General features: G+C 41.2%; 1 protein-coding gene across 1 annotated transcript in view; it reads left to right on the top strand.

Moving 5' to 3' along the window:
- ERCC2 (ERCC excision repair 2, TFIIH core complex helicase subunit) overlaps positions 1 to 25267 on the top strand; it is a 2230202-nt gene that overhangs the window by 1042768 nt on the left and 1162167 nt on the right. The window lies entirely within an intron of this gene.

The raw sequence follows: 25267 nt of genomic DNA, 5'->3' as shown, positions 1-25267 counted from the left end.
GAGTCATCCAACAAGTCCCCCCAGACCAGTGCGAATCCAGTTTTTACTCAAGATTCTTTCTGGTGCCATAAATGTTCATGGACTGGAGACCCATTTTGGATCTCAGCCAACTAAACAAATCAGTAGTTCAGACCAAATTCCGCATGGTCACGATACAATCCTTTCTCCCATATCTTCGGAATGGTGTGTGGATGTGCTCTATAGCCCTCCGGGATGTGTATTACCACATCAGAATGGACAAACGCTCCAGGTGTCTCCTTAGCTTCCGGCTGGGAGCCAGTCATTACCAATTCAGAGCCCTGCCATTCGGTCTCTCGACTGCCCCCAGAGTGTTCACGAAATGCCTAGCAGTGCTAATAGCTCATCTGAGACTTCAGGGATTCCAGGTGTTTCCATATCTAAACGATTGGCTCTTCTCTGCCTCCACCAAGCACCTACTGGTCATGGCCCTCCACTGCACTCTAGCACTGGCGGAGTTCCTTGGCATCACATTACACTGGGAAAAATCCAACCTTCATCCTACTCAACAATTGGAATTTATAGGAACAGTATTCAATATTCAAACAAGCCAAGTCTCTCTCCCTCCTCACAGACTTCAGAGATTAAGGTTACAAGTACAAGTGATACTCTGTCGAAGGAAAGTGTCTGCAAGGGAAGTTCTACAGGCTCTGTGGTCTATGGCTGCAGCCATCCCGATTGTCCCCCTGGCAAGATTGCATATGAGACTGTTACAATGGCTCCTTTTGTCCCAGTGGGTATCCGATCTCCATCCTCTAAACTCACAGATCCTCATCACCAATTCCTGCAAGCAAGATCTTCTCTGGTGGATGAGAACAGATGAAAACCTTTGGTGCCACCCTTTCCAGACTTCTCAACCCAATGCCGTGGTGACCGCGGACAATTCCCTGATAGTGGGGGGGGCATTTCCAGGGAAACGCAGTCCTAGGCACGTGGTCCAGCTTGGAGGTCAACTTGCATATCATCGTCCTGGAGTTAAGAGCGGTGCTGTTAATGTTGCAGGCACTTCATCCACTCCTTCCGTCGGGAATGATTGCAATCCAGTCGGACAATATGTCTGTCCTCTGGTACATAAACAAACAGGGCGGGACCAAATCCTATTCCCTATGTTGCGAGGCCATGAAAATTTGGCATTGGGCGGTAGCTTCCAACCACTTTCTAATTGCAACACATATCCCGGGGAGCTCCAACTTGATTGCGGACAGGCTGAGCAGATGCATCCTCCGTCCACACGAGTGGTCTCTTAACCCGAACATGATGGCAGAAATTTTCAGCCATTGGGGCCAGCCTTGCTGCGATCTTTTTGCTTCCCCTTCAAACAAAAAAATGCAGCAGCTTCTTTGCCCCCTTTCCACCAGAAGGGGAAGCACCGAGAGACGCTTTGACTCACGATTGGCCCACGGATCTCCTCTAAGCTTATCCTCCGATACCTTTGATACCCCTATTTCTTAAGAAAGCAATATGGTTGAGATGCAAAGTGATCCTCATTGCCCCTTTCTTGCCTCGACAAATGTGGTTTCCCTTCCTCCTGCCTCACCTATAAAACCTCCTTGGATCCTGGGCACTCGGGTCCTAATATCTCACCCGCAAGGGCTGAATCCCCCAAATCTGTCCACTCTCAAGCTGACAGCTTGGTTTCTCCACTTCCGTTAGTCACCAGGCAGGAAACCCTCTCTTCACCTGTCCACGATATTATTCTGGCCTCCCATAAACCATCCACCAGAAAACTCTACAGAGACAAATGGAAAAGATTCGCTATCTGGTCTAATAATCAGATGCTAGATCTTTTTTCAACTCCTACAGCTGCTATACTTGAGTATCTTTCTGAGTTGACAATGGGGCATCTGCTTCTACTATTCAAGTCCATTTAGCAGCTATTTCCAATTTCCATAATGGGAGGGATGGCGTTCCTCTTATCTACACCTTCCTTTGCAAGACCTTTCTCAAGGGAGTTTTCCGTAGCAGACCTCCTATCCGGCAACCTGTAGAGTCATGGAATCTCTCTCGGGTTCTACAGTCTCTCTCTCTCTCTCTCTACCCCTACCCCCTTTTGAGCCTGCTGTGACATGTAATCTTAAATTCCTGTCATGGAAATCTTTGTTTTTGGTAGTGGTCACATCAGCCAGATGGATATGTGAGTTACAAGCTTTATGCATCAAGAGCCCGTATCTAATCTTCCATAAGGACAGCGTATCCCTTTGTGCTAACCCATCCTTTCTCCCCAAAGTGGTGTCCGATTTCTCTGTTAACCAGTCCATTGAGCTCCCTGTATTTTTCCCAAATTATTCCAACAAGGGAGAATACTGTCTGCATTCATTGGACGTACATAGACAAGTACATTTCTTCTTGAACAGGACTAAGTCTTTCCGCAAGTCGGACCAACTTTTCATTTCCTTTTCTGGTCCAAGAATGGGATGTGCCGTTTCAAAAGTTACTTTATCAAAATGGCTCAAAGATTGTATTACCTTTTCATACTTTTTAGCGAATGAATCTAAACCTGTTCAAATCAAAGCTTATTCAACTAAGACCATCGCAACTTTGGTTGCTTTTCACTCCAGGGCTTCCATTGATGACATTTGTGCAGCAGCCATTTGGGCCAAACCCCATACTTTCATCAAGCATTACAAATTGGATTTGGTCTCCAGGGAAAGAGCGCCCTTCAGCTCAGTGGTTATCAGGAATGTTCTTCCATAAGGGCTACACAGGTTCTCCAAGTAGCTTGGAATTCTGTCCCATCGGTGATTAATAGGAAGAAGATTAACAACTTCAGATAAAGAAGTTAAATCTTACCATAACGTTCCATCTGTGTTGTTTATCTTCCTCCAGTCATCACACCCTCCCACCGTCCCCCACCAAAGGCTTTTGGTGGATCTTCTGGGTCCTTGTGGTGTTTCAGGGTTTCTGCGCAGAAATGGCCTCTGTTCTCTGATGATCTTCGTGTTTCACTGTTGCAGTCATTACATTTGGGTAATCTGCTGGCAGGTTGCCCTCAGTCGGCCTGAATATCAAAGTCTTGAGTCCTGCATCGGTTGCTGTCTCCTCTTCCATGACGTCAGCGGTATAAAACATGCAGCCGATGCCATTTTATTCAGTCTTTCTTGCCGCGTGGTGCCCGAAGTAGAAGCAGTTCGCAAGTGCCGGTCTGCCGACTCCTGAAATTTTTGCATTTGAGTTTCAGAACTGAAGTCTTCAATTAAAGCGAAGTAACCCGTCGGGGAAACCTTTTCTTGCTCCTTAGCGATGTCAGTAAAAGTTAACAATTGCATTACTTGTGGAAAGCAAATACCTCATAAGGATTTTCATTTGTACTGTATTCCTTGCCTAGGCCCAGAGCATAATGTGCCTTGCTGTCGGTTTTGTGCTAGATTTAACCAATGAACTATTAAGCGTCGGTATATTTTTACTTCAAAATATTTTGGATCCAGATTTAATTACCCAGAAATGTCGTCTGATAGCATTCCGACTACTGGAGTACACAAAAAAACGCAAAGAAAAAGAGACAGACCGTCGAGGTCCAAAACCGACAACGAAGCTTCTCCTAAGCCAGTCGCCGGTACTCAGTGAGGCGCTTTCACAGCCCCTGATACCCGCTACTTTTGAGTAGTAGGCCTCTACCGAGTCCCATGCGGAGTCCGGTATGCCGTGAGATTCTCAGAGTATTGAACCTGTGGATGTCTCTCCTGCAGATGGGTCCGGAGCCGCTGAGCAGGCACCTGCCTCTGAGGGTGTTTTCAGGCCTCAGCATTTCTATATAAAAACGATGCCAGCTTAAAAAAAAAAAATCAACTTCTAAGTCTAGAAAACCGACACATGAGCCACGTGCTCAGGCCCCTATGCCTAAAAAACAGACTATCAAAATGACTGAGGTCTTAATTACCTTGATCAGGGGTTCCCAACCCCCCCCCGCTAAGAGGTCTTGGCAAGACACTGATTATGAATCTTCAGATCAGGTTTCTGTTTCTTCTGATTCCTCTTCTGATCTGGAATTTTCTATTCAACTGTATGAGGATTCAGTTGCAGAAGAATCCATTCCATCTGCATCTCCTCCTGAGGATTATTCTTGTGGAGAAACCTTGCTTGCTTTAAGGGAACATTTTCATTGGGAAAGTCAGGATTTTTCTGAATCAAAAAAGAGGCTTAAGGATTTCCTTCTTATTCCGCAGCATAGGCCTTTGGCTATACCTCCTGTATTAGACATTGTTGATGATGTGTTTTCAGAATTGAGAATGGCTCCTGATTCCCTACCTCTGGCTCCTAGTAAGCCAGACAGATATTACAGTGTTCCTGACTCCCACAAATTTTTATTCAGAAATCCTGCGGTCCCAAAGGTGTAAAGGCCTCTACAGCCAAAAATACTACCCCCTCTGATAGAGATTCCAGGGCGCTGGATAGATGGGGAAAGAAGGTTTATACGTCTGCAGCCTTGGCAATTAGGTCCTTAAACTGCCAGTTTCATATGCTTAAATATCAACAGCATGTTATGGGCCTATTGAAACAGAAAATTATGTTGATTTCTGATTGTGTGGAAAATAAAGAATTACAGGAATTATTGCATGCAGCAGAACAGGTTGGAAAGCATACTTTGCAATGTGGTTTTGATTCCTTGGAGGCTTCTTGAAGGGCCGCAGTTACTGGATCTGTGATTAGAAGGCACGCCTGGCTGAAGGAGCAAAATCTGCCCGATCATGTTAAAGCTAAATTGTTGGATGCACCTTTACAGCATGATACTCTGTTTGGTAATAAGGCAGAAGAGGTTTTAGAGAAAATGGAAGACAAAGTTAAATCTATGCAAACTGTAAAAGATTTCTTACAAGTGCAGCCATCCAGATTCAGTAGGCACTGTGCTACTAAAAATTGGTCCTTTCCTGTGTCCAACAGAGCCTCTCAAGGCAAATCCAGGCACTCAAAAGGCTCTAGATACTAATCACAAGGTTCTTACAGGTCAAAGCAATGGGGGGTGCCTCTACCTCCAAACTGGAGGAAACCAAGCACAGTCCTACAGTAAGCAGTCTCAATGACTTCCATCTACCATCCAGAAAAAAAAAAAAAAAAAAAGACAGGCCAGCAGAAAAAGCAGGAATGATGCAGTCTCAAAAATACAATATATAAAGGTTTATTTGTAAACCCAAATAACCACAGACCAGTTTCGGCAGAATATGCCTTCCTCAGTGTGTTACAGACGAATAAACTTCCATCTACCATCACAAGCACTTATCTTTTGGCAGCCCCCTTAGGGGGAAAATTAGCACTTCATGCTCAGAATTGGCAGTTAATTACCCAGGACAAGTGGGTACTAAACATGGTATCCAAGGGGTACATATTTCATTTCCATACTTTGCCAATTCCAAACGGTTGGCCAGATCTGCCACAGAATCAATGGGCAGAGGCGCAGAAACAAGTTACGTCCCTCATGGATATGGGGGCTATTCAACCAGTACCAGAACAGGAAAAAGGACAAGGTTTTTATTCAAGACTGTTCCTGGTACCCAGAAAAGACAATGCCTGGCATCCAATACTGGACGTATTGATTTTGAACACGTTCTTGGACATTCCAAAATTCAAAATGCTGACTTTACAACAGCTACTGCCCATGCTGGGCAAGAACGCTTGGTTAGTGACTCTAGACTTAAGAGGCATACCTGCATATCCCAATAAGGGAATAGTACAGAAGATACCTCCGCTTCAAGGCAGGTTTTATGCATTATCAATTCTCTGCACTGCCCTTTGGCTTATCTACTGTGCCCAGGGTCTTTACAAAGTGCCTGGCACCAGTAATTGCATTTTGCAGACAAAGAAGCATACAAATCTATCCTTACTTGGACGACTGTCTCATTCACGCAGAAAACAAGGACATTCTTCTTCAACATCTGGCGCTTGTAAAAAGGCTTCTAACATGCCTAGGCTACACAAACGAAAAGAAATCACAACTTGTACCCTCTCAAAAAATTACATTCCTGGGTGCAAGCTTGAATACAACTGCCCAGATGGCTTACCTTATGCCAGACAAACAAAGGCAACTGACTATATACTTCAAACAGATGGCAACAAAAAAACAGTTATCTGCAAGACAAATTTTGCAGGCTTTGGGGTTCATGGCATCCTGCATTCTACTAATTCCATATGCAAGACTGCATATGAGGAAACTTTTATGGAGTCAACATTGTCACAGTCTGGAAACAATGATTCCTCTCATTCCCTGCCTACAACAGGAGTTTTTTTGGTGGGCAGAGACTTGTCACCAAAACAAGGGACGGTCATTCACTCTACCCCCTGCCACCCAAACCCTAACTAGAGATGCATCAGACTATGCTTGGGGGGCCCACCTGGCGGGGAGATGCATTCAGTGCATATGGAACCCAAAATAAATGCATCTGCATATCAACCAGAAAGAGATGCTAGCTGTTCAGAATGCCCTGACAGCCATCAAGGACTTACTTCATCCAGGACAACTACTGATAAAGACAGACAACACCATGGTTATGTGGTACATAAACAGGCAGGGGGGTACACATTCCTACCCCCTTTGTAGACTAGCCATGGCATTGTGGGGCACAGCCTTGACTTACCAAGTACATCTTCAAAATCAATTCCTGCCAGGAAAACAAAATACTTTGGCAGATGACCTAAGCAGAAATCGTATGGATCCTCACAAGTGGAAACTGGATCCACAAGTCTTCAGCATGGTAACACAGAAATGGGGGAGACCAGACATAGATCTGTTTGCCTCTCCCTAAAATTTTCAACTGGACAAATTCTGCACAAGGGCTTATCACAGACAAGCATGGAAAGTGGATGCTCTATCCTTCAGTTGGAAAAACCTGTCAGTCTACGTCTTTCCTCCTCTGCCTCTTCTCCCCAAGGTATTACTAAAGGTCAGACAGTAAAAACCAAAAAATGATCCTAATTGCTTTGGACTGACCTCGCCAGCACTGGTATCCAATTCTAAGGAATATGTCTCAACACCCTCCTTGGTACTTGCCTCAAATACCTCATCTGCTGTCTCAGCAGAACAATCAAATTCTGCACACCCAGCTCCAAACTCTGAACCTTGCAGCATGGTTGATCATTTAATTATTCAAACAACACCTCTCAGTAAATCTGTGATGGATGTCATTTTGGAAGCCAAAAGGCCTAGTACTAGAAAATTTTATGCTGATAAATGGAAGAGATTCTGTGCTTGGAACCAAGCACAAGGAACGGACACAGCAAAACCAAATATTCTTCAGATTTTACAATACTTGACAAGGGCCTATCTTTTTCTTTAATAAAAATCCACACCTCTGCCATCTCAGTTCATTATAACACAGAGACTCACATCTTTTCTTATCCTCTGCTAAAAGTGTCTTAGAGGGGCCAGAAATGTAAGGCCTCCCAGAAGATCACCAACTCCTGCATGGGACCTCAGTTTTGTGCTGGAAAAACTCAACCCTGCCTCCTTTTGAACCAGCAGCTACTGAGGATATAAAGTTTTTATCTTGGAAAACAGCTTTTGTTTTAGCAATCACTTCAGCAAGAAGGGTTTCAGAACTACAGGCCCTCATGGCTGTGGAGCCTTTTATTACATTTTACCCAGACAGGGTGTCCCTCAGGACCAGTCCTTCCTTTATGCCTAAGGTGGTATCCAGTGTGGCTCTTAACCAAACTATTCACCTGCCAACATTTTACCCAAATCCGCAGAACAAGGGGGAGCGGATTCTGCATTCATTGGACGTACACAGACAACTAATATTCTACTTAAACAGGACCAAATCTTAAGAAAGTCTGAGCAACAACTGCTGGCATTTGCTACAGGATCAGAGGGGAAGGCTATATCAAAGCAGACTGTTTCTAAGTGGATAAGCCACTGCATTTGTTTCTTCTACTTGCATCATGGTAAACCGGTGCCCAAGGGAATCGGGTCACATTCTACCAGGGCTGCCTCTACCTCAGCAGCCTTTCTCAGAGGAGTTCCAACCAAAAACATTCTAGAAGCTGCTACTTGGAGCTCTGTTCATACTTTTACAAAGCATTATCATTTGCCTCTCTTTAAGTCCAGGGCAGGCTTTGCCACTGCAGTTCTGCAGGGCCTTATAGACCCTCCTAATGCTGTTTAGTTCCATCCTCCCATCCATAGCTTTGGGATTCTACTCAAATGTAATGACTGCAACAGTGAAACACGAAGAACATAGTACAGTTGTGTACACTTACCATAAATGTAGATGTTTGAGTCTATTCACTGTTGCAGTCCGGGTTACCCACCCGCCATCCCCCCTTTTTTCTAGAACTTCTCTTTCCTTCACTATATTCTAAAGCCTTTGTGGTGTATTTGCTTTTAGATGAAAGTGAAGTTTGTTACCAAAAGTGCATTTGCATATATATTGCTGTTTTATATATATATATATATATATATATATATATATATATATATATATAATTTTTTTTTTGCTCCCCATTTGGGGGGCATCTGACATCTGGGGCAAGAAAAACTGAATAAAATGGCGTCAGCTGCATGTTTTATATCCCTGATGACCTGACGTCATGGAAGAAGAGACAGCAACTGACGCAGGGCTCAAGACTTTGATATTCAGGCTGACTGAGGGCAACTTGCCAGCAAATTGCCCAAATGTAATGACTGCAACGGTGAATACACTTGAACATCTACATTTATGGTAAGTGTACACAACTATACTTTTTTCTTCTGTATGTTGCATGCAAATTCTATCTGAGGTAACTGGGAGAAGGGCATTGTGGGTAGCAACTTAGCTCAAGCATTTTTGGTGTACGCGAGCTTGGTATTACACTGACTCTGTTCCAAGGGCTCAGGACCGAACCCATTTGTGATGATTGCAAGAAGATCAACAACTCAGATGGAACGTTCTGGTAAGACATAACTTCTTTTTATCCCCTATGTTGAGAAGCCTTGAAATTGTGGGAATGGGAGATCTCTTCCAACCACTTTCTAGTGGTAATGCACATTCTGGGGAAGGTAGACATTCTGGCGGACAAGCTCAGCAGAACCATTTTGATGCCTCACGAGTGGTCTGTCAATCCATCAGTAACAAACATGATCTTTCAGAAATAGGGTCGACCTTGCTGTGATTTCTTTGCCTGTTCTTCCAGCACCAAGTGCAGCGAGTACTTTTCCCTGACCACCCTGGTGGAGTCTCCCAGAGATGCTCTGATCCATGCTTGGCCCCATGGTCTACTGTATGCCTACCCTACTCTTCCCTGATGCACAAATTCCTCCAGAAAGCTCAGCAGTTGAAGTGCAAAGTCATACTCATTGCCCCTTTGTGGCCTTGACAAATTTAGTTCCCATTCCTGTGGTCTCATCTTATATGTCCTCTCTTGATCCCATTTGGGATCTTTTGTCCCATCCTCTAGACTTCCTACATCCTGATGTTCTCAGCCTGAAGCTAACCACTTGGCTGCTCCACTTTCTTTGATGACTAGAACTCCCAGGCTATTCTGTCCTGTTCAGAAAATTTTGATTGCATCTCATAAGGCCTCTACCAGGAAAATTTACTGTAGCAAATGGAAGAGATTTTTTATCTGGGAGCAGCAGCACCAGTTAGATCTTTTCATGGGTCCTATTCCTGCTATTCTGGACTTCTTAACTCATATTTTTAACAATGGAGCTAGCTTTTCTACAATCAAGGTACAGTTAGCAGCCATCTCAAATTTCTTCAGCATCTGCAAAAATATGTAAGGCATTTTTAAGGGGCACATTTCTTCTTCGGCCTCCGATCAAGGATCCTGTGCCTCCTTGGGACCTCACTTTAGTGTTACACGCCCTAGTTTCTGCCCCCTTTGAACCAACTGCCACAGTTGATGTACAATTTTTGCCTTGGAAGATGGCCTTCTTAGTGGCTATCACCTCCTCTAAGTGGGTTTATGGACTACAACCCTTGTCCATTAAACCTCCATATCTTATCTTCCACAAGGACAGAGTGACTCTTTGCACTAATCCTTCCTTTATGCCCAAAGTTGCTTCAGAGACTAACACTAACCAAGTTATTAATCTCCCCGTCTTTTTCCCTAATTTCCAAAACAAGGGAGAGTACAAGCTTCATCTACTTGACGTACACAGACAGCTACACCTTTATTTGTGTAGGGCAAAAAACATCAAAAAATCAGACCAACTTTTTGTCTCCTATGCTAACTCTAGATTAGGAAGACCAATCTCTAAAGTGACTTTAGCTAATGGTATATTCAAATATAGGAATTTCTATACCAACTCAAATCAAGGCCCATTCCACTAGGTCTGTTTCCACCTCTGCAGCTTTTTCGTCCAGAGTTCCAATCAATGAAATTTGTTCAGCAGCTACTTGGTCTTCCTCTCATACCTTCCTATCCCATTACAAATTGGATGTCTGTTCCAGGAGCAGGGCCTCCTTTGGCTCTGCCATGTTTCGGAATATCCTTCCATGAGGGCCACGCAGGGGTTATGTAGCTGGGGACCCTGTCCCACAGGTTGAAAACCAAATGAAGACAACAACTTCATATAAAAAAGGTACGTTCTTACCATAATGTTTTATTTATTTTATTTTATTTTACATTTGTTGACCGGGATAGTCCGACTGGATACATGTCCATTTTCAGCGGATGCCCGGGGAGAAAAGCTCCACAGTGACAGAAATTAATACATTGAGATAATACAAAGAAAGAAATTTCTCTCCTGCAACAGAAGAGAATACAGTAAAGTGTAAAATAGTCTAAACATATACAATATTGAGTTTACAAAATATTAACACAGATTCCAGTATACTAATTCTCCCACTAGGCACACTACTTTAGTTAAGAGGAGAGGGGAGAAAGTGATAAAGAGGGGATGCCTATAGGAAAAGATCTATACATGTTGAAGAAAGGATTAGTCAGGATTAGAGCACTGACAGAGCCAATTTGACTTTAGATGGTGATATAACTTTTTTTGAACAGATAATAGAGAGGAAATACAGGAGAGGCTGGGAGGGAGGGAATTCCATATTTTACCAATGGCATTGGTAAAGAGTGAGTCGCCCCCTACATTGTTGGCTTTGACTGTTTGAACTAGTAGCTTATTGGAGGAACGCAAGCTACTGAGATTATTGTAGGGTCTGATTAAGTTTTTCAGAGCTGGAGTTTTGTCAGGTTGGTTCAGGATTTTAAATGCTTCGATAAGTTGGGTCTGTTGTAGAAGGTTGGAGTATTCGATCCAATCTAGGTTTCTTAGGTTAATACAGTGGTGTGTTCTGTAAGGCATTCCTGTAGCAAATCTAGCAATCTGATTATAGCAACGCGATAGTTTGTTTAGTTCAGATGTGTTGAGGTTAGTGAGCATAGGGGAGGCATACAGGAGGGTAGAGAGAAGATGTGAGCGGGCCAAGGTCACTTTTGCTATTGGAGTTAGAAAAGATTTGATCCGGTATAGTGACCCGAGTTTTTTATTAATGGTCTTAATGGTCTGATTGATATGGATATCAAATCTGAGTTTGTTATCTATGGAAACTCCTAATAGTTTGGTATAGGAGTCTGGGGAGATGATTGTCCCATTTTTGGAGTAGATAGAAAAGGATAGGGGTGTGGTCTTTTGCGTGGGATGGAAAAGTAGTAATTTTAGGGGACGAAAATAGGGGACGAAAGCCAACTTTTTACTTGCTCTGATGGAGTTGGTCCTTAAGAACAATTTTATTACCTTTGAAGGTGAACTATTCCAACAAGTGTCAGGAGTTGCGATGGGTGCAAGGTGTGCCCCAGTGTTTGCTAACGCTGTTTTATTAACATGGGAGAGAAGGCATATTTTTTCATCTGATAGATATATGAACAACATATTAATGTACAATAGATTTTTAGATGACATTTTGATTTTATGGAAGGGTGACGAACAATCTGCGGTTGAGTTTGTGGAATTCTTGGGTAAAACAACAAAGTTTTTGAAATTTACATTTCAATGGCACAAAGAAAGAACACATTTTTTGGATTTGATAATTAGCAAAACACTAGAAGGTTTTGAAAGCAACATTTTTAGGAAGGAGAATTATTCCAACTCGCTGCTGCATTTTACCAGTTGTCATCCCTTCCATCACCGAAAAGGAATAATTAAAGGGCAAATGGTAAGAACTTCCAGATTGGTTAGTAATGACATCACATTTAGAACAGAGTTGTTTAAATTAATAGGTATGTTCTTGGATCGTGGATATCCGCTCAAGTTACTTTTGAGAGTTAGAAAGGAGGTCTTAAGGGAAAGGAGTGGTAGATATGCACCAATCTTGTGTGCTGGGTTAACACAAATGAAACAAGATGAAGTGGTATTAAAGGGAATGGATACAAGAATGATTTTAAAATACAATGTCAAATCGCTAGAATTGACAAATACAATAAAAGACATATGGAACTTTGTGCTAAGTGATGAGACTAAGAAAATTCTGGGTTTACAACCTGTTTTTGTGTACAGTAGGGGAGAAAATCTAAAGAGTATATTCGAAAGAAAGAACAAGAATAGGTTTAAGTCCATCATGAAGAAGTGTGGCTTTTGTAGATATTGTAGATACATCAATGAAAGTACCTATGTTTGTGTGAAGGGATACAAATACACTATCCCCTGCCCAGGACAATGTAATTGTTATACAAAGAATTTAGTATATTTGGCGACCTGTTCCTCCTGTGAAGTATTTTATGTGGGTAAGACCATAAGAAGGTTACAGGACAGGATTGCAGAACACATTAGATCTATCAAAAAGAAGGACAAGCACAATGCACTTTTTTTGCATAGTACGAAATGTACGAGCTTCAACAAATTTACATTTTTTGTGATAGGACGTGTGTTAGATTGTGATGAAGGTGGGGATGTAGACAACAAAGTAGGGGCTTTGGAAACAGAATGGCAGTTTAGATTGGATGCCTGTAGACCTCCTGGCTTAAATGAATACATCTCCATCAAACCTATTTTAAAATTGAGGTCCCAGCATATTTGACAATAAGCGTATCTCACAAGAACATGAGACACGATTAATTGCATTTACACCAATGTTTTAAAGTATTTTAAAATATTTTAATATGAAATAGACCTTGACTGTTATTTAGTGTTAATAGGATTATAGAGGATTAATTTTACATTGTTCACAAGTATTGATAATTTTAAAAATGAAACAATTTAATTTTAACAATGTTTTATTTAAAATGTTTTTTAAAAAACATTGTATAAAATGAATGGTAATTTATATAATGAAATATTGTTTATATATTTATATATGGTTACATACATAATTTAAACTTTAAATATTAATTATATGGGTTCAATGTGTAGGTGGGTGTGTGTTAGGTGATTTAATCCAATGGGATGTGTCTGTATGTAATATAAGGAACAGGCAATGGAGAAATGGGTGACTCTGATGAAGCCAGATTGCTGGTGAAAGCGCTTAGTCGTGGAATTTTATTGCTTCAATAAACCAATGTTGCTCTATTTGGAATTCGAGGTGTGCTTTGTGGTGTTCATTTTTATTAGTAAATTTTTTTGTTTGGATTCAGGATCAATTTACGTCCTAAAAGCCAATTCTCTACTGATATGAAGCAAGATTGAGTTTTGGATAATAGGTTGACAGGAGATGTATCAGCACAGACTAATGTCGAGTCATCTGCATATTGAATGCAGGTGGCTTCAGGGATGGCCTTATACAGGTCATTTGTGAAGATAGTAAAAAGAAGAGGCCCCAGTATGGATCCTTGGGGTACACCTATGGTATTTGGTAAGAGGTTAGAGAGCTTAGATTGCCAGAGGACAGCTTGTTTCCTATCAGAGAGATAGCCAAGAAACCAGTCCAGAGCTTGTTTATCTAGCTGGAGATTTTCTAGTGTATGATGAAGTAGCTGGTGATTCACCATATCGAAGGCCTTTGATAGGTCAAGAAACAGAGCTGAAGATATTTTTTTTGTCATTTCGGTTGTGATTGATAGTATCAGTAAAAGAGAGAAGAGCAGTGGTAGTACTATGGTGGGGTCTAAAACCATGTTGTGAGTTGGTTAGTAAATTGTTGTGGGTAAGATAGTAAAGAAGTTGTTTATGTATGCACTTCTCCATGATTTTGGCCAATGGTGACAGTATTGCTATGGGCCTTTAATTTGATAGTTCTGTAGATAAGCCACCTTTGTGGAGAGGTATGACATGGGATATTTTCCATATTGATGGGATTTTGGATTCTGCTATGGTTCTATTGTTAAGTATCGAGATAGGGTATGCGATGGCATCTGCTGCTATCTGTAGGTATTCAGCTGGGAGAAGGTCTGCAGAGAGAGTAGTTGGTTTTAGTTTCCTTAGTAAGGATCTTATATAGGTAGTAGAGACAGGCTGAAATTTGAAGGTGTATTGTGATTGTTCGAAGTTTTCCGTTTTAATAGAGTTGGTGGACGGTAATTGATTAGCTAGGGACTGTATAGTGTCAGTGAAGAAGTTGTTAAAGGAATTCGCTACGTCTTCAGGGGTTTTGTCACTTAGTTGCTTTGGGGTAGGAGTAGAGGATTTACCTGGGTGGAGAAGATTGTTTAATCCAGTCCAGAATTTTTGTGGGTTGTTTTGGTGTTTATTTTGGAGTTGGCAATAGTAATTTTTCTTGTCAGATAATGTTGCTTTTTTGGTTTCGTTTCTTAGTTGTTGGAATTTTATGCGGTCCGAGGTTGATTTGGTTGACCACCATGTATTCCATGCTTTGTTTCTAAGTTTGATTAGTGATATGGTGTTTTTTGTTAACCAGGGTGCAATCCTTGTTTTTACTCTAATTGATCTTATAGGGGCGTGAGACTTAAGTATGGCTAGGAATGTGTTATTAAAAAGAAGTACAGCCTCCTCTAGGGGGAGATGCTTAAGGGATGCCCAGTTAAAGGATTGAAGTTCCATCAGGAATCTATTGAGGTCAAAATGCTTCCTATTTCTGACTGACCTGTACATAGGTGGAGTAGAGCTTATTACCTTCTTTTTCATAATATAGGTGATGAGATGGTCACTAAGGCTGTTTGGAAGGGTCCCTGCCGTATATGTATGGGGTTGACTGTTGATGAGGATCCAATCCAGGATACTCTCTTTTTGCTTAATATTACCTACTCAGGTAGGAGAAGATATTAATTGGTAGAATCCATGTAAGTTAATATGGGTAGGATTGGCTTCTGAGGAGCATTTTGTCCAGTCTATATTAACATCTCCTAGGATAATGGTTTCTTGAGGATAGTTATTTGATAGCCAGCTAAGGATGTGCTCAAGTGTGTCGGAGTTATTTCCGGGGGGAATATAGGTCACAATTAGATTAATATTTTTGTCTTTGTTTATTTGTAGTTTTAGTGCCAGTATTTCAGCGTTAGAGATCTAAGGTGGTTGAGGCGAGTTAGTAGTGACATTCAGTGTGCTCTTGTAGAGCACCGCGATACCACCTCCTTTTTTTGACTGACGATCATTTCTGTATATATTATAGCCTGGTGGCATTACCTCATTATCTTTGGTCTCTTGTTTTAGCCAGGTTTCTGTTAGACACATTATGTCAGGGAGGTACATTGCTATTAGGGCATGCAGGTCGTGGACCTTATTATTTAAACTTCTTATATTTAAGTGATATATCTGAAGGGAGTTTGGTAGGGTAAGCGGTGGGCTGTTTGTAATTGGAGTGGATGTGGGGCCTGGATTAGGATGGATATCCCCATCTATGGTTATATTTTTTCTTAGATAGTCTAATAGTCTCATAAGTTTAAATAATAGTTTAAGTTCATGTTTGGAGTTGGGGTACTTTGGGTTGGGTTTAAGGGGGTTGTGGTGAGTGGGGTGGTATGTTTTACTGGACAGATGGATAATGTGAAGTTTGGAACAGCTTAGGGGTGGGAAGGTACTAGTTTGGCTTCTGGGGTAGAAAAAACCTGAGAGTGTCTGTTCTTCATATCTAGTTAGTAGGTATAGTTTGATGATGAGAAGTAAAGTACAGGATACAATTTTTAGCGTTGGTTTAGTTGTGATGAGTGTTGTAGACTTCATTTTCTTTAGGCGATAATGCTTTGAATTGAGAACTAATTGGAAGGAAGGTGGGTGGAGTTTTAAAGTCAAAATTGGTTGGCTAACGAAATAGAGGTAGGGGTGTGGTTAGTTGGGTATAAATTTAGCTATACTGAGGGCGGGTGGGATATGGGGGCAGGGAAGGGCGCAGAGCGAGCCCGAGCGTAGCGGGGTTTATTCCGCCCCCAACTATGTAGTGGCCAGGAAAACAGGCAAACAGTAAGAAATGGTATTTTTCAGTTTGTTTTTAGCGCCAGCCTCTTACAATTTTCAGAGTTTTACTTTTGCCCAAAGTTGCTTGTTGTTGACATGTTCTGTCTAACTTGTTGCTTCATTTGTCTTCAACCCTCCCTTCCCCCTTCCTCGGGTCCTGTGAGGACTAGGCAGAGGTACACTTGGGTTTCTCCTACTTCCTGTATCACTCGAGCCCCTGATGTACTTATCTTTATAATGTGGCTAATACTTGATTGTACTTGGGGAATGTTTTTTCTTATCAGCAGCAAATTGGATCTGAGGGATGGAGAAAGAGTGGTACATTATGGGTAGGATAGGAGGTGCTCAGTTTTCGGCTCCAAGGCTGGAGTATATGGCCGAGTCAGATCTGATATCTGATCCGAGGCCCACAGGTTGAATACAAATAAATAAAGCAACAACACAGAAGGAACTTTATGGTAAGAACATAACTTTTTTTTCTCTAGATTCAGCCGAGTAACCTTTTTTTTTTGCATTTAGGAGTAGGTGGGAGAGGCTGATATGTAGTTTTCAATGGATCAGTACAGGTGTGATATACACAAAGATGAATTTAAGACTTTTTTTGTTAAGTAGAGTGGTACTTTATGGTCAAGAGGTGAGATTATGATATCATGTATGGAAAAAGAGCACAAGTTTAATGTAGCATGAATTGCACAGGTTGAATATGCTAGGGGATGTAGCAGAGTAGTGACCTGACAGAAGTGGAGCTGGTGTTGCTTTTAGTTGTGTGAAGTAGGTTTTATGCTGTAGGAAAATGTTAACTGGGAAGTATACAATATACAGTGATAGAATGATATATGGAGTGTAGCTCAACATGAATTATGATAAATGTGTATGAAAGGTTTAGCAGATAGATGTGTATAAAAAAGAAGTTATATACTCACCATAATGTTCCTTCTGTATTATCGATTTTTTTCATCTGTTCTCACAAATGAGTTATGGATCCGATCATCAGATCCAACTCTGCCATTACTAAGGTGGTGACAACCAAAAAAGCTCTTGGATAGCTCCCCTTACCTGCAATGCATCTCTCCCTGCTCCCTCAGATCTTGTTTGCAATAATTCATACTAGCAAGAAACACAGTAATAAAACCAAAAATTGAAAGATGGTTGAAGAGACCATTTCTGCAGTGGTAAGAATAAACATGTCCTATAATATAGAAGCTTCTCATTCAACCAGGGCTGGGGTTTGGAGGGAGGGGATGTGAGGAGAGATGAAAAAATTCAGCAATACAGATGGAACATTATGGAGAGTACATAACTTCTTTAGGTGATGTCAATTTTTTCACCTCATCCTCAAAAATGGGTCAGAGTCACCAGCTTCCTATATCCTGGGTGGACTCAAGGGAAGATATTTAATTAATTTATTTGACATTTGTTAACCAAGTTAGTCTAACAGAGCCAGAGGCCTATTTTTGGTGGAGACCCGAGGAGAAAAGCTGCAGACAATTTACAGTCATGCAAAAGATAAACACATACTGGTCTAATGTACAAGCACTTAAAATAAAAGATATAAGATGCAGTTCACAGCACCGTTTACTATAATACAATGAAAATACCATTACAAAAGTATAAAATGTATAAGAGGTGCTCTTAAGCATAAGTGGCATAGCATTAGAATGACCGTTGTATTTTTAATACAAGAGGATTAAAGAATGAAATTACATGTCACAGAGAAAAAGACAAGAGGTGATAATTTAAACAGAGTAGTAGACTAGTAAGCAAAATGGTTGTCTTGTGATGTCTTGGCATGGGCAGGACCAAGTCTTCTGTAGATATTGTTTTAGTTTTCTCTTAAACTGGTACTTTTGGGAAATGTTTTTTTATATTGAGGGGCAGTGTGTTCCAGACATGAGCTACTAAGTACTTCTAAAGGGACTTTCCAATGTTCTTCGTAGGTTTGTAGATGTCAAGAAGGCTTTTGTCAGTTATGTGAAGGTGTCGGAGGAGGGTGTAGTAAGATAGTAGGTTGGAGAGAGAGGGGCTGGAAGAGAGATTATAGAGAATGGAGTGTGTGATATGTAATTGAGGAATTAGTAGCTAATGAGGGAATTCAGGCCACTGAAGTGTCTTAAGGGTGAGAGAGTGATGGGAATTGTGAGGAAGGTTAGTGGCAAGTCTGGTTATTTTATTGTATGTTCACGTTTGGACAGTAGTATAGATTGAATATTAGTAAGGATAGGGGCAGTGTAGAGTAGATAAGGTAAGATGAGTGACTGAGCCAGAGAGACCTTGGAGGAAGATGTAAGGAATTTTCAATTTCTATAAAGCAGACCAAGTTTCTGTTCTGTGTTTTTATTTTTAATATACATTGTTGGGTGTGTATGTCAAATTTTAGCTCGTCGATAATGACAAAGTAGTTTGGTATGAGGTTCAGTTTTAGTGATAATATTATTGAGGAGGTGATGGCAAAGAAGGATTTGAGTTGTGCCAGTGGTTCTAGGAAAGAAGAGAAGGAATTTTGTTTTTAAGAATTTAGTACTAATTGATTGTCTGAGAGCCATGTTTCTACAGATGAGAAGGTGTCCTGGTTGAGTGCTAAGAGATCAGGAATAGTATGGACCGTAGTGATTAGTGTGGAATCATTGGCATATTGTAATAGTGCTGAGAGCTTACAAGCAGAATGTAGTTTGTTAGTGAAAATACTTGAACAAGAGGGGGCCCATGATTGATCCTTGAGGAACCGCTGTGTTGACCGGAAGGAAGGGGGAGCAGGCAGCCAGCAAACAGACTGTTGCCTGTTGGAAAGGTAGCTAGAAAACCAGTTTACAGAGGAGCTAGCGAGAGAGAGAGGTCAGAGAGTTTAGTTAGGAGTTTACAGTGAGAGTATCAGAAACCTTAGAAAGATCAAGGAATAAGCAGGAAATCAGTTTGTTGTTGTCACTGGCCTCAGCTACTGTTTGGGTGAAGGAAAGTAGTGCGGTGGATGTACTGTGGAGGGGTATAAAACCACGTTTGGTGTAAGTTAAGTTATTGTCAAGCGGATGTTTGAGTAAGTAGGTATGTATGCACTTCTCCAAAGTTTTGGAGCTAGAGGACAGGATAGCTATGGGCCAGTAATTAGAAGGGTCTATAGAGTTTCCATCCTTGTGTACTGAGATTGTAAAGAAGGATCCCATATGTCAGGGACATAGGCTTTGATAATGGATGTATTTATTAGTACAGAGAACAGGGTAGACAATGGATTCTGCAGCAATTTTAAGAAAGTAGGAAGGTAATTTATCAGCAGAGGGAGTGCAAGGTTTGAGTTTGGTCAAGAGAGATTTGATGAAGGTGGTGGGAACTGGTTTAGATGAGAAGGTATGGAAAGTGTTATGTTGTGCGATAACAGAGGGGTATAAGAAGTATTGCTATTTTGAGTTGACTTTTGGATTATTTCTGTGAGATAGTTGTTTAGAAAAGTGGCTGTTTCAGTAGCTGTGCTGTGTGGGAAGGGGTTGGAAGTGGTAGATTTGCCAGGATATAGAAGGTAATTAATGGTTGTCCAGAATTTTCTGGGATTTTTTTTTTTTTTGTGAGTTAGATTGGATGGAGCAGTAGGATTTTTTTTATCATCGTAGACTAGTTTTTTTGACAGGCTTCTAAGCTGTTTGTATTTTTGAAGTAGAGGAGGGGATTTGCTTTTGACCCAGGCTTTTCAGACACTCTCTTTTATGCATAATGGAGTGGGTATGTTTTGTGAGCCAAGGAGCAAAGTTAGATTTTATTCAAATTTTTCTGGTAGGTGCTAGTGAATTAAATATGTCTAGAAATATGTTATTGAAAGATTTTGCAGCCTCACTGAGAGGGATGTGATGAAGGAAGGGGCAGTTTGTAATAGACAACTTAGAGTTAAAAGTATCTGGATTGAAGTGGATGAGTTTGTGACATTTTCTATAGAGGTGGTCTTTGGAAGGATGCTGGGAGGATCTGTCCATATATATAGGAGAATGGTCACTTAAAGAGATTGGAAGTGTCCCAGGTTTATGGTAAAGCTTAGGATCTGAGGTAGAGATCCAGTCTAGAGTGGGTCCAGTAATGGAGTTTTTGTTAGTCCAAGTAGGGGAGGAGATGAGTTGGTGGAAGCTGTGAAGATTGAGGCTGAGATTAGGAAATGTAGTTGTAAGATTAGTCCAGTTTATGTTTACATCACCAGTGGTAATGGTTTTATATGGTACGTATTGAACAGTCCATGAGAGAATGTTCTTAAATATAAGAATATTGTTCCCTGGAGGTGTATAGATAGCGGCTGTGGCAAATTTTTTGTTTGAGTTTAGATGACAGTTTACAGTAAGAATTTCATCGGGCTCAAAGCTAGGTATACAAATGAAGAGTGTGTAGAGATCAAGTTGTTCAGAGTAGAGGATGGCAGCACCACCACCCCTCTTACTGATTATGTCAGACCGAAAGATGTTATAACCTGGAGGTAAGATTTTGGTGTTTCTGACGTGGTTTTAACCAGGTTTCTGACGAGATTAAGATGAGAGGAAATGTTAGCAATCCAGAAATGCACGTCTGTGATTTTATTTACGAGGCTTTGAATGTTTAGAGAGTATATATTTAATGCTTTAAGAGAAGGAGAGGGGGTGAGAAGTGAGGTGTGAGATGTGTGATTATGAGAGGTAGTGGCAGGTGGATCTAAATTGGGATTGATGTCCTCGTCCAGAAGAAGTGTATCCATGAAAGTAATATATGTGAGGAGATCTATATTAACAAACCATCTTGGCTTCAGAGTAGAGGAGAAAGAGGTGTTTGGAAAGGTGTTAATTGTGAAGAGGTGCGAAGGTATGAAGTGAAAGCTGGAAAGATTAATTGTGAGTGCTAGTAATGTGAGTGATAGGGAGAATAGGTGGGGGTGTTTGATAAGATAGTGCAGTGTGGTATAGTGTTAATAGAGAAAGGAAGAAGAGAAGGGTAGTAAAAAGATATGCCGTAATCATGATGGAAGATGAGCAGTGCTTGAGATGTAAAGAGTGAGAGTTTAAAAGATTGCTAAGAGTATGTCCCAAATAAGGATCTTGAGGATTGGGGGGGCTACTTGTATGAAGCTAGTGTGATGGAGATGCAGGTAAGCAGGGAGGAGAAATATAAATATGGTGGGAGTGGAAAAGTAGAGATGATTGTTAACTGGTGGATAAAGCTGATTAGTTTGAGTGAAGGAAGAGGTGTGATGTAGAGAGCATAAGTGTAAGGAAAGTGGGGGTGGGTGGGAATGGGGGTAGGGGAGCAGGCTGCACCTGAAGTCCAAGTAAGCCTGCAGAAACAGTCAAAATGGTGAGCAGAAGGGGCAAGCCAGAGAAGGAGAGAAAAGAACAGAACCTTACATTAGTATGCAGATACAAAAAATAAAGCCAAAGCAGAGATGCTATATAGGAGGGAGAATACCCAGTTTTAGAAGCAGACAATATCTGAATCTGGAGAGATGAGAAAAAAATAGACAAAGGAAGTAAACAGCAGAAGGGAGGAATTAGAGGGAAGAGGTGGGTATGAGCAGAGGACCTAGGACAATTTTGAGAGAAGGTCAACAAGGTGATGCGAAGATAGCCTCATCATTGATAAACAGGCTATAGTTACATTACTATAACATACTTAGATTTGCAAACAGGGTCAGTAGAAAAAACGCAGCATTGTAAACTGTAGTCCAGATGGAAGTTCCAGCCTTAAGGGGGAATTGAAAATGTCTGCAGGTGCTTTGCAGACAAGTAATCCTGAAAAGGAGAAAAGAAAGATGTAAATATAGCTTAAAATATGAGAAAGGTAAGATAAGAGAGCTAGATTAGAGGCTAGTGGTGCGAAAAGAGTGTGAAGTAGAGCTGAGTGACTGCTAGAGTAAGTATAGAGGGACTTGAGAGACAGAAACCTAAGTGAGTGTGTGCATGCAGGTATGAGGAGGGCCTAGAAGTGAATCTGCAAGAGGACGGAGCCACTGGAAGAGGGTAGGTGAGCAAAAAACAAGTAGAAAAAGATGCAGTTTCGATAGTGAGTAATACATAAGATGCATTTGGCAGCATCTAAAACATTGGCGATAACATATTGTACAGCATTCAGTTATGGTAAGGTAGAAACAACAAAAACAATAGTAAATGAGCAATAAAAAAACAATCTTAGTAAAAAGCAGGTTGTCATGGAGTACAGTGTGCTTTCTAAAGCAGTCACAACATGAAGTCTATACTGCAAATAACTATTGGGTAGCAGCTGTAATTACAGATGACACAGGCTGCCAGTAGCAACTGCTTACACATGGACAAGGAAGTAAGCAAGCATGAAAAGGTTTACCATAGCCCGTAAATTTGTAGCAACAAGGTATACCCGCTCAAATAGGGTAGATAGAATTGCTACCACAATGTGTCTAACACTTTTTAAACTGTAACAACAGTTGGTGTGAAGCGTGCACTCTTCTATGTAACTATCACTAGAAATCAGGTAGCTAGTCCAAAATTATGTAAGCACACCTTGAGCCAGAAAGACCGTATATGAAATAGCTATAATAGCTGGAAACAGTCCAGAGATTACAGGCCCTTTTCACAGGACCTTAGGCAGTAGAATAACATAATATGTACAATAGGTGAAGAGATACCCTGTGAGCAACAGGGAAGACAAATATGAAGCTCATTTATGTTGCAGTGGCAGTAATCCTGCAATACAGCACTCAATCGGCAGAATGCAATACAAATAAGAGTTAGTGGTGTTTGCACATGACCTAGTCCGAAATATGCTGGTAGGAAAGGTAGTAGATAAAAAAGCTGGTGCAAAGACCCAGCAGGAGAGTTTTAAATGCCACAAGGCATCATGGGAGGGGATCGAATGGTAAAACAAGAAGTCAGAGCATTAGGAATGTATGGAAAGAAAATACCACCAGCTATCAAGGCAAGTTGGGAGAAGACAGACATGCAGTTGAAAAAATGAAATTAAGATAAACAGGCAGGGGAAAAGCAGACACAGTAGCTCATAGGAGAAGAATTGTCCATCAGAGAGAGAGTAAAGACACACTGCACCTGAAGTCCAAGTAAGCCTTCAGAAACAGTCAAAAAGGTGAGTAGGTAGGATGATGAGCATAAGGGGCAAGCCAGAGCAGGAGAGCAAAGAACAACTTTACAGCAGTATGCAGAGAATAAAAATAAAGGCAAAGCAACATACTTAGATTTGCAAACAGGGTCAGTAGAAAAAATGCCACAGTGTAAACTGTAGCTCGGTTGGAAGTTCCAGCCTTACGGGAACAGACAAAATGTCTGTGGGTGTTTTGCAAACCAGTAATCTTAGATTTGCAAACAGGGTCAATAGTAAAACTTCTGCAGTGTAAACTGTAGTTGGGTGGTAAGTTCCAGCCTTATGGAAGTAGTGAAAATGTTCGTGTGTGTTTTGCAGACCAGTAATCTTAGATTTGCAGACAGGATCAGTAGAAAAATCACTGCAGTGTAAACTGTAGTTCGGGTGGAAGTTCCAGCCTTATGGGGTTATTGAAAATGTCCACGGGTGGTTTAGCAGACCAGTAATCCTTATGAGCAACAGGGAAGGCAAATATGAAGCTTGTTGATGTCGTAGTGGCAATAATCCTGCAATACAGCATTCAGTTGGCAGAATATAAGTACAAAAAATAAGAGTTAGTGGTATTTGCACATTACCTAGTCTAAAACAGGCCAGTAAGTAAGGTAGTAGACAGAAAAGATGTTCTTGAGAGCCATCGAGCCAAATGAGGCCCATCCAACTTGTAGTGGGAGATAAAGATATGTTGGTTCCACCAAGTGGCTGCTGCAGAAATGTCGTCCATGGAATTGTTAGTTTGGAAAACAGCAGACGAGGCCATGGCCCTAGTGGAATGAGCCCGAATAGGCATGGGAAGATTTATACCCTTTGAGGTCTAAACAAAGGAAGTGCAATCAGAAAGCCATCTTAAGGTAACCTTGGAGACTGGTAAACCTTCCTTAGGACCTGCAAAAGCAATGAACAATTGGTTCATCTTGCAAAACTCTTTGGTTCTATGTAGGTAGAGTCATAACTGTCTGTGCATATCCAGCAAGTGTAGAATATATTAACCCTTGCTGCTGAGGTTAGGGAAGAAGACAGGCAAATGGATGGTGTGATATTTGTTTGAGAAACAACTTTGGGAAGGAAAGAAGGGTTGGTACAATGTGAGACTCTGTCTTTGTGGAAATTCTAATATGGAGACTAAGAACATAAAGCCTGGAGCTCTGAAATTCTTGCAGATCTAATTGCCACTAGAAATGTAGTTTTCCAGGAGAGAAACTTAATATCACAAGACACTGTAGGTTCATATGGTGATTGAACAATAGAATGTAGCACTAAACTGAGGTCCCATGGGGGAAAGGGATCCCTGTGAGGTGGTCTTAACAATAGAGCCCCTTTTAAAGAGGGTTTGCAAAGTTTGTGGGAAATTTTAAGAAGCAAGTTATCCTCTCCAACATGAACAATTGAAATAGCCGCTAATTGAACTGTAACTGTAGAGGCAGATGCTCTATCGTTAAAAAGCTGAACCAGAAAATCTTAAGACAAAGTGAACAGGGGGTGTACTAAGATCTACATTACACTGTTGCTCCCAAATTAGAAATCTCTTCCATTTACTTTTGTAAAGTTTTTGGGTGGATGATGTATGAGATGATGATAAAATATGGCTGACTGGTGAGAAGAGCATGGGTTGTCTGGCAATTAACTGAACTGGAGAAACCAAGCCGTCAGCTTGAGATTGTGAAAATTTGGATGAGTCATTCCTTTCAGATGTGACAGCAGCTCTGGAAAGCTTTTCAGCATCCAGGGCTGCTTCTGAAGACGAGGCCAGAGAAAGGGAAAACAAATTTGGAGAGGCCAGTATGGGGCAATGAGGATTACTGCTCTCTTCAACCTGTTTGCTTTCCAAATGAATTTTGGGATTAATGGGAATGGGGGAAAGACTTAAAGTAGACCAGAGGCCAGTTGTGAGTGAGAGCATCCCTTGGGGGTTCCCCCTATGGGGGATGTCAGGGCAAAGTAGTTGCTGCATTTCTTGTTTAGAGGGGAGCAAAAAGGTTGCAGCAAAGA

The sequence above is a fragment of the Protopterus annectens genome, chromosome 1.part0, assembly GCF_019279795.1.
Source record: "Protopterus annectens isolate FY-2018-M chromosome 1.part0, PAN1.0, whole genome shotgun sequence".
NCBI lineage: Eukaryota > Metazoa > Chordata > Ceratodontiformes > Protopteridae > Protopterus > Protopterus annectens.
The sequence above is the reverse complement of the archived record's forward strand: the minus strand, read 5'-3'. Positions and strand labels throughout refer to the sequence as shown.